The 14,435-nt window shown below is 45.4% G+C and overlaps 1 protein-coding gene across 3 annotated transcripts in view; it reads left to right on the top strand.

Moving 5' to 3' along the window:
* The first annotated feature begins 207 nt into the window (after nucleotides 1-207).
* Nucleotides 208-14,435, top strand: part of LOC137641670 (zinc finger protein ZFP2-like) — a 38,276-nt gene continuing 24,048 nt past the window's right edge. For all 3 annotated transcript variants that reach the window (XM_068374449.1, XM_068374447.1, XM_068374448.1), the window contains exon 1: nucleotides 208-431. The gene's annotated coding sequence lies outside the window, so the exon portion shown is untranslated. The remainder of the gene's footprint in view (nucleotides 432-14,435) is intronic.

Genomic DNA, 14,435 nt, shown 5'->3' with positions numbered 1-14,435 from the left:
TGTTTAAGAATACGCCTTTATTGACATATTTTGGGTCACATTCTCAAACATCCCGTGACTTAACATGATTTAAATGCTTATTTTTAAATATTTCAAGAAATTGGTCATTTTATTAACAAGTATCCGTATTTATGACGTCACCTGTTAGTGGGAAATGCAGCTGCACGTTTGAGAATACGCCTTTATTGACATTTTGTGGGTCACATTCTCAAACATCCCGCCACTGTGTATCAAGAATAAGCCATGTACTAAACTGAGCGTTGTTTACATTTGTCGAATAGGAATACTGTGTCCCTGTCCAATTATCCCTTAAAATATCATAATTTTGTTTCATTGGCTGAATTGAAAGTAAAGTACATTTAGCCTACATATCAAAGGACTTTCAGGTTATGGGTATGACAGCTAATGAAGGCCTGTTTCACCGTATGGAGGTAAGTGATAATCGTATCAAGTTCAGGCCAAATAAACTACGATTCCACTCAAATTGTTAAGGAAGGATAGTGGGGAGAAAATCCGATTTTGTTTGTAGAATAAACCAGTGGGCTAAGTAATGTATTACAGTTCAGTTCGACTCGAAAAAATCAACTCGATTTAGACCCGGAAATTCCAAATGTTACAAATATTCCAATACCATGTAAGCCATGCATAATTATTTCCTCATTTCCTTTCCTCACTGGGCTATTTTCCCCAGTTAGAGTCCTATGGCATCTTGCTCTTTCATCTAGGGTTATAGCTTAGCTTTTGATGATAATAAATTGTGTCATATTAAGTAAGACGTGATGCACGTAAATTGTGTGGCCGTGCCAAAGTTTCATCTGTACAAAGGCTCGTGTTGTTAGCTTAACAGCCTAATAGGCATTATTAGTTTTTAACCTGTACACACCTGTACTTTTTGTCATGCTGGCCAGTAAGTGTAGCTGTGGAATAGGCCCCGTTTAATGCAAGGTTAGGGGTGTACTTATGATAGCGGCCGCCTGTATTTATGACGAAGGCTGACCAAGAATACGGCAATGTAAGGGCGGGTCGCAGGGGGACGTTAGGCCCCCATTAGGTAAGTAGGTAAGGGCACGGCTTGTAGGTTAGGTTGGGGGGGGAGAAGTTTAGGTTAGTTGGTGTTCATATATTATGCTCTCTGGAGGAACTGACCACTAATATACAAAGGCCCCTCCAATCTGTTAATTTTAATAATAAAATAATGTACGGTAAATGAAATGATAGATAATTTGTGCAAATACGTGTTTTTTTTCATGCGGTGAGAAATCATAGTGTAGTGTAGGGTCATTCATTAACTGAACAAGTGTTATTATTTTTTTTTTTTTTTTGGTTAATTCATTTAAATATTGTAATGCATGGCACATAGGAAAACATATTTTACAGAAATTACAAAAAAAAAAAAATTGGTAAATATTTACTAAAGCACAATATTCCTTAAGAAAATAAGAAGTGTTTGTGATGTATTTACAGGTGCTTTCAACTGTTCTGATGGAAATAATTGAGGAAAACCAATATTTTTCAAATTTGAGACATTTAAAAATGCCAAAAGTTATGACTGAAAATCCTTAATCGATAGGAAAGCAAACGTAATATCACCTAACGTAAGGTTTCCATTTATAAATATTTAACCTAAGAGCTGTATCCTTATTTATGGGGTTAGGGCCTACACCCTCCAGTTCTGACATAGTTTTGCAAACATTCATAAGCTCTAATTAACATTTCTGTCGAAAAAGGCACTCTATATAACGGTGGTGGTAGAGAATGTCTCTCTCTGGTCAGAGCACTTCTTTACCTACTTCTAATTCTTATTCTCAACCATTAAATCATTGATTAACGTAATTTATGGATAAACATTAAATCCGGCAATATTCTGAATACAACCCACCGTATGAGAATTTTGCCTCTGAACAATCTCTTAAGCTTCCAGCTATACTGAGTAGCTCGGTTTGATTTTACTTTGCTGTAGTACAATTTTTGTAAATTTATTCTTATTAATATTCCCTGAGGATAATTTATCTAACCCTAAATCTCCAAAAAAAAAAACGTACAAATTTTAACCACATTGGCAACCTTCGTACTTCATATTGTGTCTCCTCATTGGCAACACAACCAGCTGAACTGGCTAACCATTCGCTTTGACATTTGTGTCTGAGCGCTTAGACTGTTAACAGCCCTTTTGCTCTGTTGATAATTTTAAGTTTCCATTATCCTCTTAGCCTAGAGCCTTCATTCTTCAGGAATTTGTTGGTCCTTCTATAACACCTGTTACGTTATTATGACATATCCTTGTTTGTATTTTCATTGATTTGTGTAATTTTTTTTTTTTGCAACTCAGCCAAAAAAGTTTTCTACTGTGAATAATCAGCAATCAACCCTTCAATCCATTCAGGAACTGACCCTCTCTGTTGACCGAATAACTTGCTTAGTGAACGAGTGCTTCCACTTGTTCTAACTATTCATTATGCCAACACTACAAATTTGTAACTTTATTAGGGATTATCTTTTGGCAAAGCCGGAAGACTAGCCATTAAGACTTTTAAGCGAGGTGGCAACTACCCGAACCGCTAGTCTGTGGGGTTGCCAGCTACACCTCTCACTTACACACCAGTGAAACCAAGTCACTTTTTTCTTTTGGCGTGAAGAGAACGGACATGTCTCTGCTCCCAAAACACTTGGCCATTATACTCAGATTCTTTTTCTTTTCGGGGGTTTGTGCTCTTTTGCGCCTTCATGCGTACTCGTCCAGGGCCTGAGGGCCTCTGTTGCGGTACCTTCATATCCTCGGTCGAGACCGACACCCATTTGTTGTGTCCGACCAGCAGGTGACGCCGCTGTGACCAGGGGAACATGTGTGAGGCGTGTCGGGAGTGGTCTTCCGAACAGCGGGAGAGGTTTGGGCAACAGCGGAATTAGTCTAAGAGGGGTTCTTTGCCTTTGGGGTCGTCCTCAAGGTTGAAGAAACCTCACACATCTTTTGTGACACACACACACACACACCCGTCTCTTCCCGAAGTTCTTGCTCTCTCAGCCTCTTCTGAGGGGCATTTGATTAGGAGTGTAGACAAACTTACTCCAGGGCAACCTCGAGGAGTCCTCACTTTCTGATTTGTTGCAGGTTTGGTCGTTGCTGGGTGTGGCCAGGCCTCCTTTCAGGGTCCTTCTCGTGTGTCCTCCGGTGGAAATGCTGTCTCCTGCGGGTGCTGTTATCAACTCTCTGGCTGTCTGCGAGGCCCGCCTCTCGCCTTCCGCTCCTGTTTGTCTTGCACACTGACAAGACCATCGTGCCCGTTTGCCTCCCCAACGACGCCCTCCTGCTGACGATGAGACCTCTCGCCACCATCGTATCTCTAGGTCTTCTAGGGACTGTAGTCCACTACACACGCCCAGACCTTCATCCTCGCCCTCCGTCAAGCAGTGCTGTAGTTCCTGGGACTAACAATCTTCTCGTCACTCAACATCTTGTGATCATCAGTCGCCTTCTAGATGCTCTTATTCTGCCCACTGTTCTCAAGCGTGCTTCTCTCCAGCTTGGCATTAGCCACTGCGAAGTGTTCCAATGCTCCGTTCACCATCTTGTCCTTCACCTATACAATCTCCTGCTAGACAACTCACCTGCCCAGCAATCGCAAGAGCGCTACTCTTCATCTCTCCGCTTGTCAGGTCACTACTTACCATCTCATTGCTCCCCAATGCCATGCTCTCCTGCTTGCCGACTCATCATTCATTTGCTCGCTGATTGCCAATGCATCGACGCTCATCCTCCCTTTTCCACCACGCTCCCCATCTCCTGCGTATGTACAGTAATTGAAGTTCTTTCATGCGTACTTACTGTGCTCCTGCTAGTAATCTAGGTCTAGCACCCAAACAACTCGACAGACAGGTAGCAGCAGCAGTGGAGTAGCCTTCATCTCGTCAGGCTTCGCCAGCAAGAGGCGGATGGACTATTCCCTTTCCCGAAAAGAAGTCAGTGTCCTTTTCCTTTTCTTCTTTTCCAACAGACCCTAGGAGGAGACCAGTTTCTAGCAGGGACTCAGTAACCCCCCCCCTCCCCCTTGGTTCTCTTACACATTGGAAGATCATGTGGAGCTGTTAGGGGAATGCCGGGGATCCAGCAGGGCTTCTTTCGCCTAGAGTTAACTCCAGTCCTTACCACAATGATTTGAGGATCCAACTATGCCTCATGCTGATCTTCACCATCTTCATTCGATCAGGGGCTTAGGATCTCCGTGGGAGATCTCACTCGTGCCTTATTTCAGACCTTCTCCTATAGAGGTCGTGCCACCGGAGCTTCGACTTACTCACCAAACCACCACTGTATGGTAAGTAACCTCCTGCAAGAGAAGTTCAGACCTCCACGGAAGGGTGGGGACCTTCCAGACCCTCCCCGCTGGAGGAGTATCTGTCGTCTTCCTGAGAGTCTAAGGACGCCAAGACCATTCCCAAGAACTCCAAGGCATGATCATCTCTCCCGCAAGAGAAGACCAGGAGATCTTCCCCTGGAGCAGAAATGTCAGTAAGTGACATTCCTTCTGTTGACGACCTCGACGACCCACCCCAGGCTCCTATGGGGGAGAGCTTGGAAGTGGATGATGACTTAGACTCTGAAGATTACTATCTCCCTAGGGCTGCTAGTCCTAAGTTCCCCTCTGAAACTGAACGAAGAGAGTCAGAGTACACCTTCTTCCAAGTCATAGCCTGCACAAGGACCATGCGTGGTTTAGTTAACCCTGAGACAGCTCCTCAAGAAGGTAAGGACACAGTCTTGGACCATTTATATGGTACTCAATGACCACCTAATGCCATTTCTGCCCTTCCCTGGTCTAAGGAACAGACAGTAGCCAGAAAGAAGCCGTTTTCCCAAATCACTGGTCTCTCTATAGCGGTTTAGGTAGTTGCCACCTCACGTAAGTGTTAATGGCTAGTCTTCCAGCTTTGCCAAAGGATAATTCCTAATAAATAGTTACAGATTTGTATCTTTTGGAAAAATTCAAATTACTTTCAAATTTACCATTCTATCATTTTGAATGGGTTGGTATTTTCATCCCTCGCAGTTGCTGTTCCATTTTGGCTCTTTGCCCCCGCTCCACCCAGCACCAGTTTTTATTACTCCAGTGATCTTGGGTTTATTTCTCTTGAATTTAGTTTAGACACGTTATTTCAATTAAAGTTTTCAAACTGACTGAAAATCTTCTTTGAATTTACTAGGATGTGTAATAATGTCGTTGATTCTCTTTCAGCACCTTGTCAGGTACCTGTCGCCTGGATTCATGGTAAGGGTACAATAGATTCCCTGACATGGCGTTAGGCTAGGCTGAATCCATTCCAAGCGGATGTCTGACAAAAAGTTACCCTTCAAGTCCCCTTGTTAATCTCGTAGCATTACTGGAGAGCACTTGGGTAAGGGTGGCGGATTTTGGGGTAGGGGTTTTTGTCTAAGCAGGCTGTGATGATGTTTGGCCCAGGGCAGCAGAGCCGTTTCATCGGGGTGGTGATCTTTGCGAGGGCCCTCTCCCTTTATCAAGGATTTTGTTGTTGGGTCATCATAGGTAGCTTGAGTCAGTCGGCTCTCTTCTCTGGCTAGGTCTTTTTCACACCCTATCTCCCCTTCTATGTATCTCAGGAAGGTTCTGCTCTGGGGGGTGGCTTCCTAGTCACTCAATCTTTTGTGTTGAGCTCGTAAATCCTTAGATGAGTGCTTGCCTGGGATTTTCAGAGGTCTTACTGGATTTTCGGTGGCTTTTTGATCAGATTTTTCTTTCCTCGGAGAGGCTTCCTGCCACCTAGTGGAAGCCTCGGCATCTCTGACCCAGTTGATTCCCGGGGGCACCATTTCGGGATGAGATCTCTTCAGCTGTCCTATTGTCAGTATTGGGATTTTGTTTCCAAGGAGACTCTTGTTGCTCCCTCCCCTCAGTGTCGGAAGGATCTTTGGTGGTTGTAGAAAGGCTGTCTCAAAGCAGGGACATTTCCCAGTTCGGTCCTTCATGACCTCATGTTCTGATCTAATGCCTCTGATCAAGGGTGGGTTGCTCATCTGGGATCCAAGGCTGTTTTAGATCGTTCGTCTGAGGCAGAGGCCCCGTTCCATAATCTGGAGGTAACTCTGGAACATTTGCTTAGGTCTGCTTGCATTTTAGAACCATCTTTCAGGGTCAGCAGTGGCATTCTTCGTGGTCAATATAACTGCCATCTCTTTCCTGAGGAAACAGGGGGAACTTTGTCTGAGTTTCTCAATCAGGAGGCCCGCATAATCTTGCATTGGGTGGGAAAGAAGGGGACTTCCCTTGTTCCCTAGTTCATCCTGGGTCATCACAGTGTCATGGCAGACTCCCTGATCAGGCAGAATTAGGTTCAGGGGTCAAAATGTATCCTGTGTCAGGAAGTCTTTGATAATTTGAGACGGTAGTAGGTTGACCAGGGCACCAGCCATCCAATGAGATACTACCACTAGAGAGTTACAGGGTCTTTTGACTAACCAGACAATACTACATTGGATCCTTTTCTCTGGTTATGGTTCATTTTCCCTTTACCTACACATACACCGAATAGTCTGGCCTATTCTTTATATAATCTCCTCTGTCCTCATACACCTGACAACACTAAGATTACCAAACAATTCTTCACTCCAGGGGTTAACTACTGCACTGTAATTGTTCAGTGGCCACTTCCCTCTTAGTGAGGGTAGAAGAGACTAGCTATGGTAAGCAGCTCTTCTAGGAGAAGGACACTCCAAAATCAAACCATTGATCTCTATTCTTGGGTTGTGCCATAGCCTCTACATTGGTCTTCCACTGTCTTGGGTTAGAGTTCTCTTGCTTGAGGATACACACGTTTCCTTTCCTCACTGGGCTATTTTCCCTGTTGGGGCCCTGGGTTTATAGCACCCTGCTTTTCCAGGATAATAATCAATTTTTTTCATCATTCCCTTGAACTTTTGGTGTTAGGTTTCCTTCTCTCTTTTCCAAGATCCCCTGAGCAGCGGGACTGACTTTCTTTTCCAGGATTGGGAAGATTTCCAGACTTATGCCCTTCCTCCTCAACAAGGTGAGAGCAACCAGGTAGCTGACATTAACCATTATCGCCCTGCTTTGCCTCTGAGCGAGGGTCTTCTGGAACCTCCAGTTCAGCTACTAGAGAAGATTGGTCTCGGATAACCCCTTTTCCACTGATTCTGACAGTGGCTCCTCAGGTATTTGGTTCAGTCGGTTCCCATCTCGACCAAATGCTCGGTTATCTTACCCTTTGTGGACATTAACAGGTTGCTCCAGTCCCTCAGGTATCTTCCTTTTGAACCATTAAAGTTATCCAATTTTAGGGCTTTTCTATGTTTTCCTGGCAACTGCTAAGTGAGTAAGTGAGCTTCAGGTGCTCTCCTGCCACTTCGGGACAGGGCCTGATTTTGTCATATCTTCCGGAATTTGTCATGAAAACAGAGTGTCGTATCCCATTCTCAGGTGTTTCCTCTTGAAGTCCTTGGTAACTTTGTGGGCGACGTGAAGAACGAATTAGTACCTTGTCCTATGAGGGGCCTATTCATTTACTTTCAGCATTTGGCCGATATTCCAGGCTGTCTTCTCCTGTTGTTTGTGTCTCTTCAGAGTCTAAGAAGGGTTTGCCCTCTTGAAAAACTTCATCTCTAGCTTTGGAGGTCGTGAAGTCTTGAAAGCCAGGCGCCAAGAGCCTATAGCGTTATAGCTGTTGCTACGTTAGTGGCTTTTATAGGGAACGTCCCTGTTGCTAGTGTGCTTGAGGTAACTAGGCACTCCAATTCTGGCCTCATATCCCTTTATTTGAGAAACTTTTTGCAAGTTCTTGGCGACCTTAGCTCTTTGGTCCTGTTGTACGACAGACAGAGTAGGTTGTCATACCAAAGGTTTAGTTGTCGCCTCTTCAGTCGGTCACCCCCTGGTCTCCAACCTTGACCAGAAGGTAAGTGTTCTGACATACCACCTGCACTCACCTGGCGATTGTGTCAGTCTAACGTGAGATAGGCAGAAATTAGTAGTGCTGGTTTTGGAGGTGGACCCTCGCAGACATGCATCTAGGAATACACTTGCTCTTATGAAGAGGGGTTAGCTCTTGATATTGACCCTTAGCCTCGCACATGAGCCATAGGGCACGCCCACTCTTTTAAGGAGGAGCTCTCTAACAAGGTTGATACTCAAATTGTGAGAGTTATGGAGAGCTCATTAATACGGTAAAGTGGTTTCTCATTTCAGAACTCGCAGCCTAGGGCGCCTCACTCGTCAGAAAAAAAACTTTTATAATGAGTTAGACACTCATACTTGTGTGTAACAACATCAAAACCCCCCTTCCCCCTCACCACCCCCATTCTTCTAAGGGAGAATTTTCTCATGAGCTGAATCCTCATTCTTGATGTGCAGGTGTCACAAATTGCTGTCAAGTTTTTGGGAGGTAATCTTTCCACAAAGCACTTTTTATTCTTCAGACAATGAACTTGTCTCAAAGCACTTTTCATTCTTTGAAATAAATAACTTGCTACAAAGTCCTTTTCATCCTCCAGAAGATGAACTTGCTACGAAACCTTTCATTCCTCAAAATGTGAACTTGCAGCAATAAAGTGGTTTTTATTCTTTGGAAACTAAAGTTGAGACTCTTGCTCTCGCTTGCATGTGTACGAGAACCTATCCTTAAGAGATCCAGGGGGCAGTCACCTTCACCTCTTGGTTACTCTCCTGTATGCACTTGTCCTTATGGAGAAGCATGCTCATCTGTTTGTCAGTACCCTCCGGGCTGCAGTAGCAAACATATAATTTCGCCCTCACCTAGTGAAGAGGAGTACTCTTCTTGGTGCTTATACTTACCAATGCTCTCACGCACTTCGGCTTGCATGCGCTCATCTCATATATTTTGCTCCTCTAAAAGCAATAGGTAACCTGGACATTTTAAACATCTGACTTAGCTGGTAGTTATATATATAGCTTAGTACCTGACGTCACGGCAGAAATTTCAAAACTCGCGGCAATCGCTTATTGGGTAGCCAGGTGTACCACCAGTGCGCCCTCTACCCAGGTACCTGGAACCATTCCAATCATTCCTCAGATCTTTCCTGCCGCCTCACCGGCGAAATCATTGGATTTCCACTCGCTGTAGCCTGTGTATAATTGCAGTTATCTTGGTGATGTACAATTTGGCTTTGGCTTTCGCTCATTTGGATTTTCTTGGACCCGATTGGATTTTGTTGTTTTGACCCTTGCTTGTATGATCTCTTTAAAATATTCATAATGTCTGACTCTTCTTCAAGTATTAGAAGGTGCGTGAGAGGTTGTAAGACCCGGCTTGCTACAGCCTCTGTTGATCCCCACTCCATTTGTGTGAAATGTAGAGGTAAAGTTTGTGAGTTCGTTTATCGTTGCGATGAATGTGTTATTTTGTCTGAGAGTGAGTGGTTGGAGTATGACCGCTACACTCGTAAGCTTGAGAGCGATAGGATCAGAAGGAGTAAGAGTTTATCTCGTTCTTCTAGAGATTGTTTCCCTCCCCGTGTCAACGAACCTATTGATCCTTCCCCTGTAGTGGTAGTTCCAGATTCCACTACTGTTACTCCTGATGAACCAACTCTAAAGGACATGATAGTGGCCATTCAAGCCCTGGGCGTGAGAGTGGAGTCGCTTGCAGCGGACAGGACCAAGTTATGGTCCGACGTTAAAGAGTTAAAGATTGCTAGTGTCAGTGCTAAAGGTTCAGTGAATTTAATCAATGCAGTGGAGGGTGCGTCTGCTCGGACCTGTCATTCTCCTAGCCATAGACCTCGTCCAAGCTCCCCAACCCCTAGGAGAAGGAATGTCGACAGGCGAAAAGAAACGAGGGGCGTTAGCGCCCGAGCAGTCGTCCCCTCGAGCATACCTGTTGACACTTCACAGGACGCTCGCCCTCGCCATGGGAAAGGCGAGGTGAAAGTGTTTTCATCCTTATCGGATGACGCAGCGCCCAGACGGGCCTGGCGTCTCGCATCGAGACCTCTGAAGGGGAAGATTGCCTCTGTTGAGCAGTGTCATGTCATGACTCCTCAGGCTCCAGGTTGCAGCCATTGGAGCAGTCCAGAGCGTTTTCCTTCCTGCTCCGAAGAATGCTCTCCTGCCAAGCGCCCTGCTACGTTGGTAGGAGATAGAAGGAAGTCGGAAGCTGTCAAGCATCCATCCCCACCGGTTGGAAGACAGTTTTCGGAGGCTGGCATGATCTCTGTGCATGCTCCTCCTCCTCCTTCAGATTAGTATTCGTCTCATGAACGCTCTCCGCTTTCCTTGAGCGACGTAGAAGGCGAACTTGTTGCAGAAGCAACGTCTCCTGTTTGGCCACAACAACAAGTTGATCCTAATCTAAGTGTACTGCAAGATAAGCAGCAGAAACTCTCCTCACTCATGCAAGTCTTTCAGCCTGCAGACAAGAAGAGACTGGTACGGATGACGCCGAGCATCAAGGAGTTGGACGTCGGGACGCCGAGCGTAAGAGCCTCGGACGTCATGAAACCGAGCATCGAGATCGCGAACGTCATAGTTCCGAGCGTCAAGATCGCGAACTTCATAGTTCTGAGCGTCAAGCGTTGGAACAACGTGACGCCAGGCGTCATGATATTGGACTCCTTGACGCCAGAAGTCAGGATATTAAGGAGTTGACACCTAGGAAACAGGACGTCTCTACCTCGATTAGAGACCTGTCGGAAGAAGGGATCGACGGTCACCTTTCCCCTAGTGACCATTTAGAGGAAATCTCGGAAGGAGAAGATCCTAAGACCTTTCATCCTTTGGTGGATTTAAAGAAACTTATGAGAGTTTTTACCGAAGAGTTTCCTAATTATTTTGTTCCTGCTGCTCCTCGTTCCCCGCCTTCAGAGTTTACGGTAGGGAAGGCGTCGAAGGAGTCTGTTCATGAGGATGGTGTTGTCTCGCTCATCTAAGAGAGCCTTGAGAATGATGGGGGACTGGATGCAATCCAAGAAGGACCAGGGAAAGACAGGTTTTTCTTTTCCCGGGCTAGATTGGCTTCCAGATCTAGCGTTTGGTACGAGACTGGAGAAGTTCTCGGCTTGGGACTTCCTGCCTATGCCCAAGGAGACTTTACGAATCTGGTGGACGCCCCTCATCAGACAACCATGAGAAGAACCAAAGTGTTCTGGTCAACGTCGGAGCTGGATCACCTCAAAGGCATCTTCAGAGATTTCGAGGTGTTTAATTTCCTTGACTGGACTCTGGGATCCTTGGGAAAAAAGGTTTATGCTTTGAAGGATGTGGACACTGAAAGCCTCGTCCATATTATGTCTTGTATGGACAAAGCCTTAAGAGATGGGTCCGAGTTGGCGGCCCTTTTTTCGGCGGGTGTTCTTAAGAAAAGAGCCCAAATGTGCTATTTTTTGGCTAATGGGGTTACACCCATACAAAATTCGGAATTGCTGCACGCACCTCTTTTTTCCTCCCTTTTCCCTCAAGAGCTGATCAGAGAGGTCTCCTCTGTTTTAGCCCAAAAGGCCATACAGGATTTGGTGTCTAAAGCTGCAAGGAAGGTTCTGCCTACTTCCTTCTCAAGCCGCAAACCTAAGGAAGAAGCTTCATCCCATCAGTTTCGCAGCCCTTTCGAGGGAAAACTTTCAGCAGGGGTAGTACCAGACCCGAGGGAAGGAGAGTAAAGAGAAGAGGCTGGAAACCAGGGCGAAGTAGAGTGTGACTGCATTCGCCTTCAGACAGCAGTAGGAGCCTGACTAACCAACTTCTGGTGAGCTTGGGAGAGGAGAGGAGCAGACCTTTGGTCCATACAGTTACTAAAGGAGGGATACAAAATCCCTTTCCTAGGGAAACCCCCTTTAGTAGTAACTCCGATAGATCTCTCAGCCAGATACAGAGAGGAATCAAAGATACAGGCTATGCAACAACAAATGTCTCTCTTATTGGAGAAGGAGGCAATAGAGAGGGTGCGAGATTTGCTGTCACCAGGTTTTTACAACCGCTTGTTCCTGGTTCCCAAGAACTGGGGGGGGGATGGAGACCAGTCCTGAATGTAAGTGCTCTCAACGTCTTCTTTCAGAAGACGAAGTTCTCTATGGAGACATCGAAATCAGTCCTAGCAGCAGTAAGAAATGACGACTGGATGGTCTCTTTAGACCTCCAGGATGCATACTTCCACATCCCCATCCATCTGAACTTCAAGAAATACCTTAGATTTATTTACAAGTTTTCCAGTTTTGGGCTCTTTGTTTCGGCCTAAGCACCGCCCCTCAAATCTTTACGAAGCTGATGTCAAATGTAGCGGGTATGCTGCATTCAAGAGGTATCAGAGCCTCCCTGTATCTGGACAACTGGCTACTCAGAGCTCTTTCCTACAATCGCTGCCTGGAGGATCTGCAGATGACAAGGTTATCAGAAGAACTGGGTCTTCTGGTAAACAGAGACAAGTCTCAACTGACACCATCCTAAGAGATCCTTTATTTGGGGATGGAGATTCGGAGTCGAGTTTTTCAGGCTTTTCCGTCTGCCTCAAGGACGGAACAAGCCCTGGTGAAGTTTCATTGCTTTCTAGAGAAATGAATGTGCTCTGTAAGGGATTGGGTGAGTCTGCTGGGAACCCTCTCCTCATTGGAGCAGTTTGTCTCCCTGGGAAGACTGAATCTTCGCCCTCTTCAGTTCCACCTCAATCGACATTGGGACAAGGGAAAGGAACTGGAGACAAAATGTATCCCCATTACAGAATCCGTAAAACGTTGCCTTCAGGGGTGGAACGACCCAGTCAAGCTTCAAGAAAGTCTCTCTCTGGAACAGAGGAACCCAGACCTTGTGTTGTGTTCCGACGCCTCGTTTGGAATCGGAGTGGGGAGCAACACTGGGCAAGTTGGAGATCTCAGGTCTGTGGACAAAAGATCAGGAGATCCTCCACATAAACCAAAAGGAGCTGTTGGCAGTCCTGTTGGCCCTCAAAGCCTTCGAAGGGTCAGTCCTGAACAGAGTGGTACAGGTCAACTCCGACAGCACTACAGCGTTGGCCTACATAGCCAAACAAGGTGGAACCCACTCGAGGTCCCTTTACGAGACTGCGAGAGAACTTCTTTACTGGGCAAAAGAAAAGAATTATGGATACAACCTTCTGGAGGAGTAAATCTGTGCTCGCCTCACACTATTTGAAACGTGTCCAGACTCTTTATGAGGACTGCTACACCCTGGGACCATTCGTAGCAGCGAGTGCAGTCGTGAGGGAAGGATCTACCACTACATTCCCGTAACCTAATACCCTTTTCTTCTCTTGGAACTATTGTATTTTTATGTTTGTTTGTGGAGATTGAATGCAGTCTTCCACTATCATTGATTTTAGTCGGGTGATCATTTTGTTCCTTGGGAGCCCCCGGAACAAGGGTATTGGAGGAGGTCCTGTCACATAGAGGTTATACACCGGTTTGACAGCTCCTAAAGGTCGTCAGCCCCCTGGGTGGATCGCTGGATCTTATAAGAAAAGCGGACATAATGAGGCAGGAATTCATTGAAATCAGCTTCCTTAACAGGTACAAACCCTTAAGCTTGTTTATTAACTCTTAGGTAAATTTCAACAATGTTGGCTGTCTCTGACCCTCCACCAAAGGTGTCAATAAGCTATATATATAACTACCAGGTAAGTCAGATGTTTAAAAATGATATTTTCATAATAAAATTTAATTTTTTAACATACTTACCTGGTAGTTATATATGATTTAATTCCTCCCCCCAGAGACCTAAGGGCATGAAAGATCTGAGGAATGATTGGAATGGTTCCAGGTACCTGGGTAGAGGGCACACTGGTGGTACACCTGGCTACCCAATCGGCGATTGCCGCGAGTTTTGAAATTTCTGCCGTGACGTCAGGGACTAAGCTATATATATAACTACCAGGTAAGTATGCTCAAAAATTTATTTTATTATGAAAATATCATTTTTCAATATTAATCTTACCCGATAATCATGTAGCTGTCAACTCCGTTGCCCGACAGAATTCTACGGACGGGATACGCCAGCGATCGCTATACAAGAGGGGGGTGTACTCACCAGCGCCATCTGTGGCCAGGTACTGCAGTACTTCTTGTCAACACCACCTCAATTTTTCCTCTGTCGTGTTTCCGGCAAGACCTACATGGATACGCTTATGATTTTGGAGTCTTTGTTCACGGTTTTGGTGAAGTATTGCTCTGAGATTTCAGCTTTCGCTATACAGGAAGCTTTTCCCTTAGCTTAGATAGCTTTTGGATTGATTTTGATAAATGGTATAACGATCTTTGCTTTAATTTGGAAACCCCCCTTGACTGTTCTCTGATTCAAGATGTCCGACCATTCTCAAGCTCCTACCCAAAGACGATGTAGTGTTAGGACTTGTAATAGGCGTCTTCCGAAGGCCGCGGTTGATCCTCACACCGTTTGTTCCGACTGTAGGGGAAAATCCTGTCAGTTGGAAGATCGATGTGAGGAATG

The sequence above is a fragment of the Palaemon carinicauda genome, chromosome 5, assembly GCF_036898095.1.
Source record: "Palaemon carinicauda isolate YSFRI2023 chromosome 5, ASM3689809v2, whole genome shotgun sequence".
Lineage (NCBI taxonomy): Eukaryota > Metazoa > Arthropoda > Malacostraca > Decapoda > Palaemonidae > Palaemon > Palaemon carinicauda.
The sequence above is the reverse complement of the archived record's forward strand: the minus strand, read 5'-3'. Positions and strand labels throughout refer to the sequence as shown.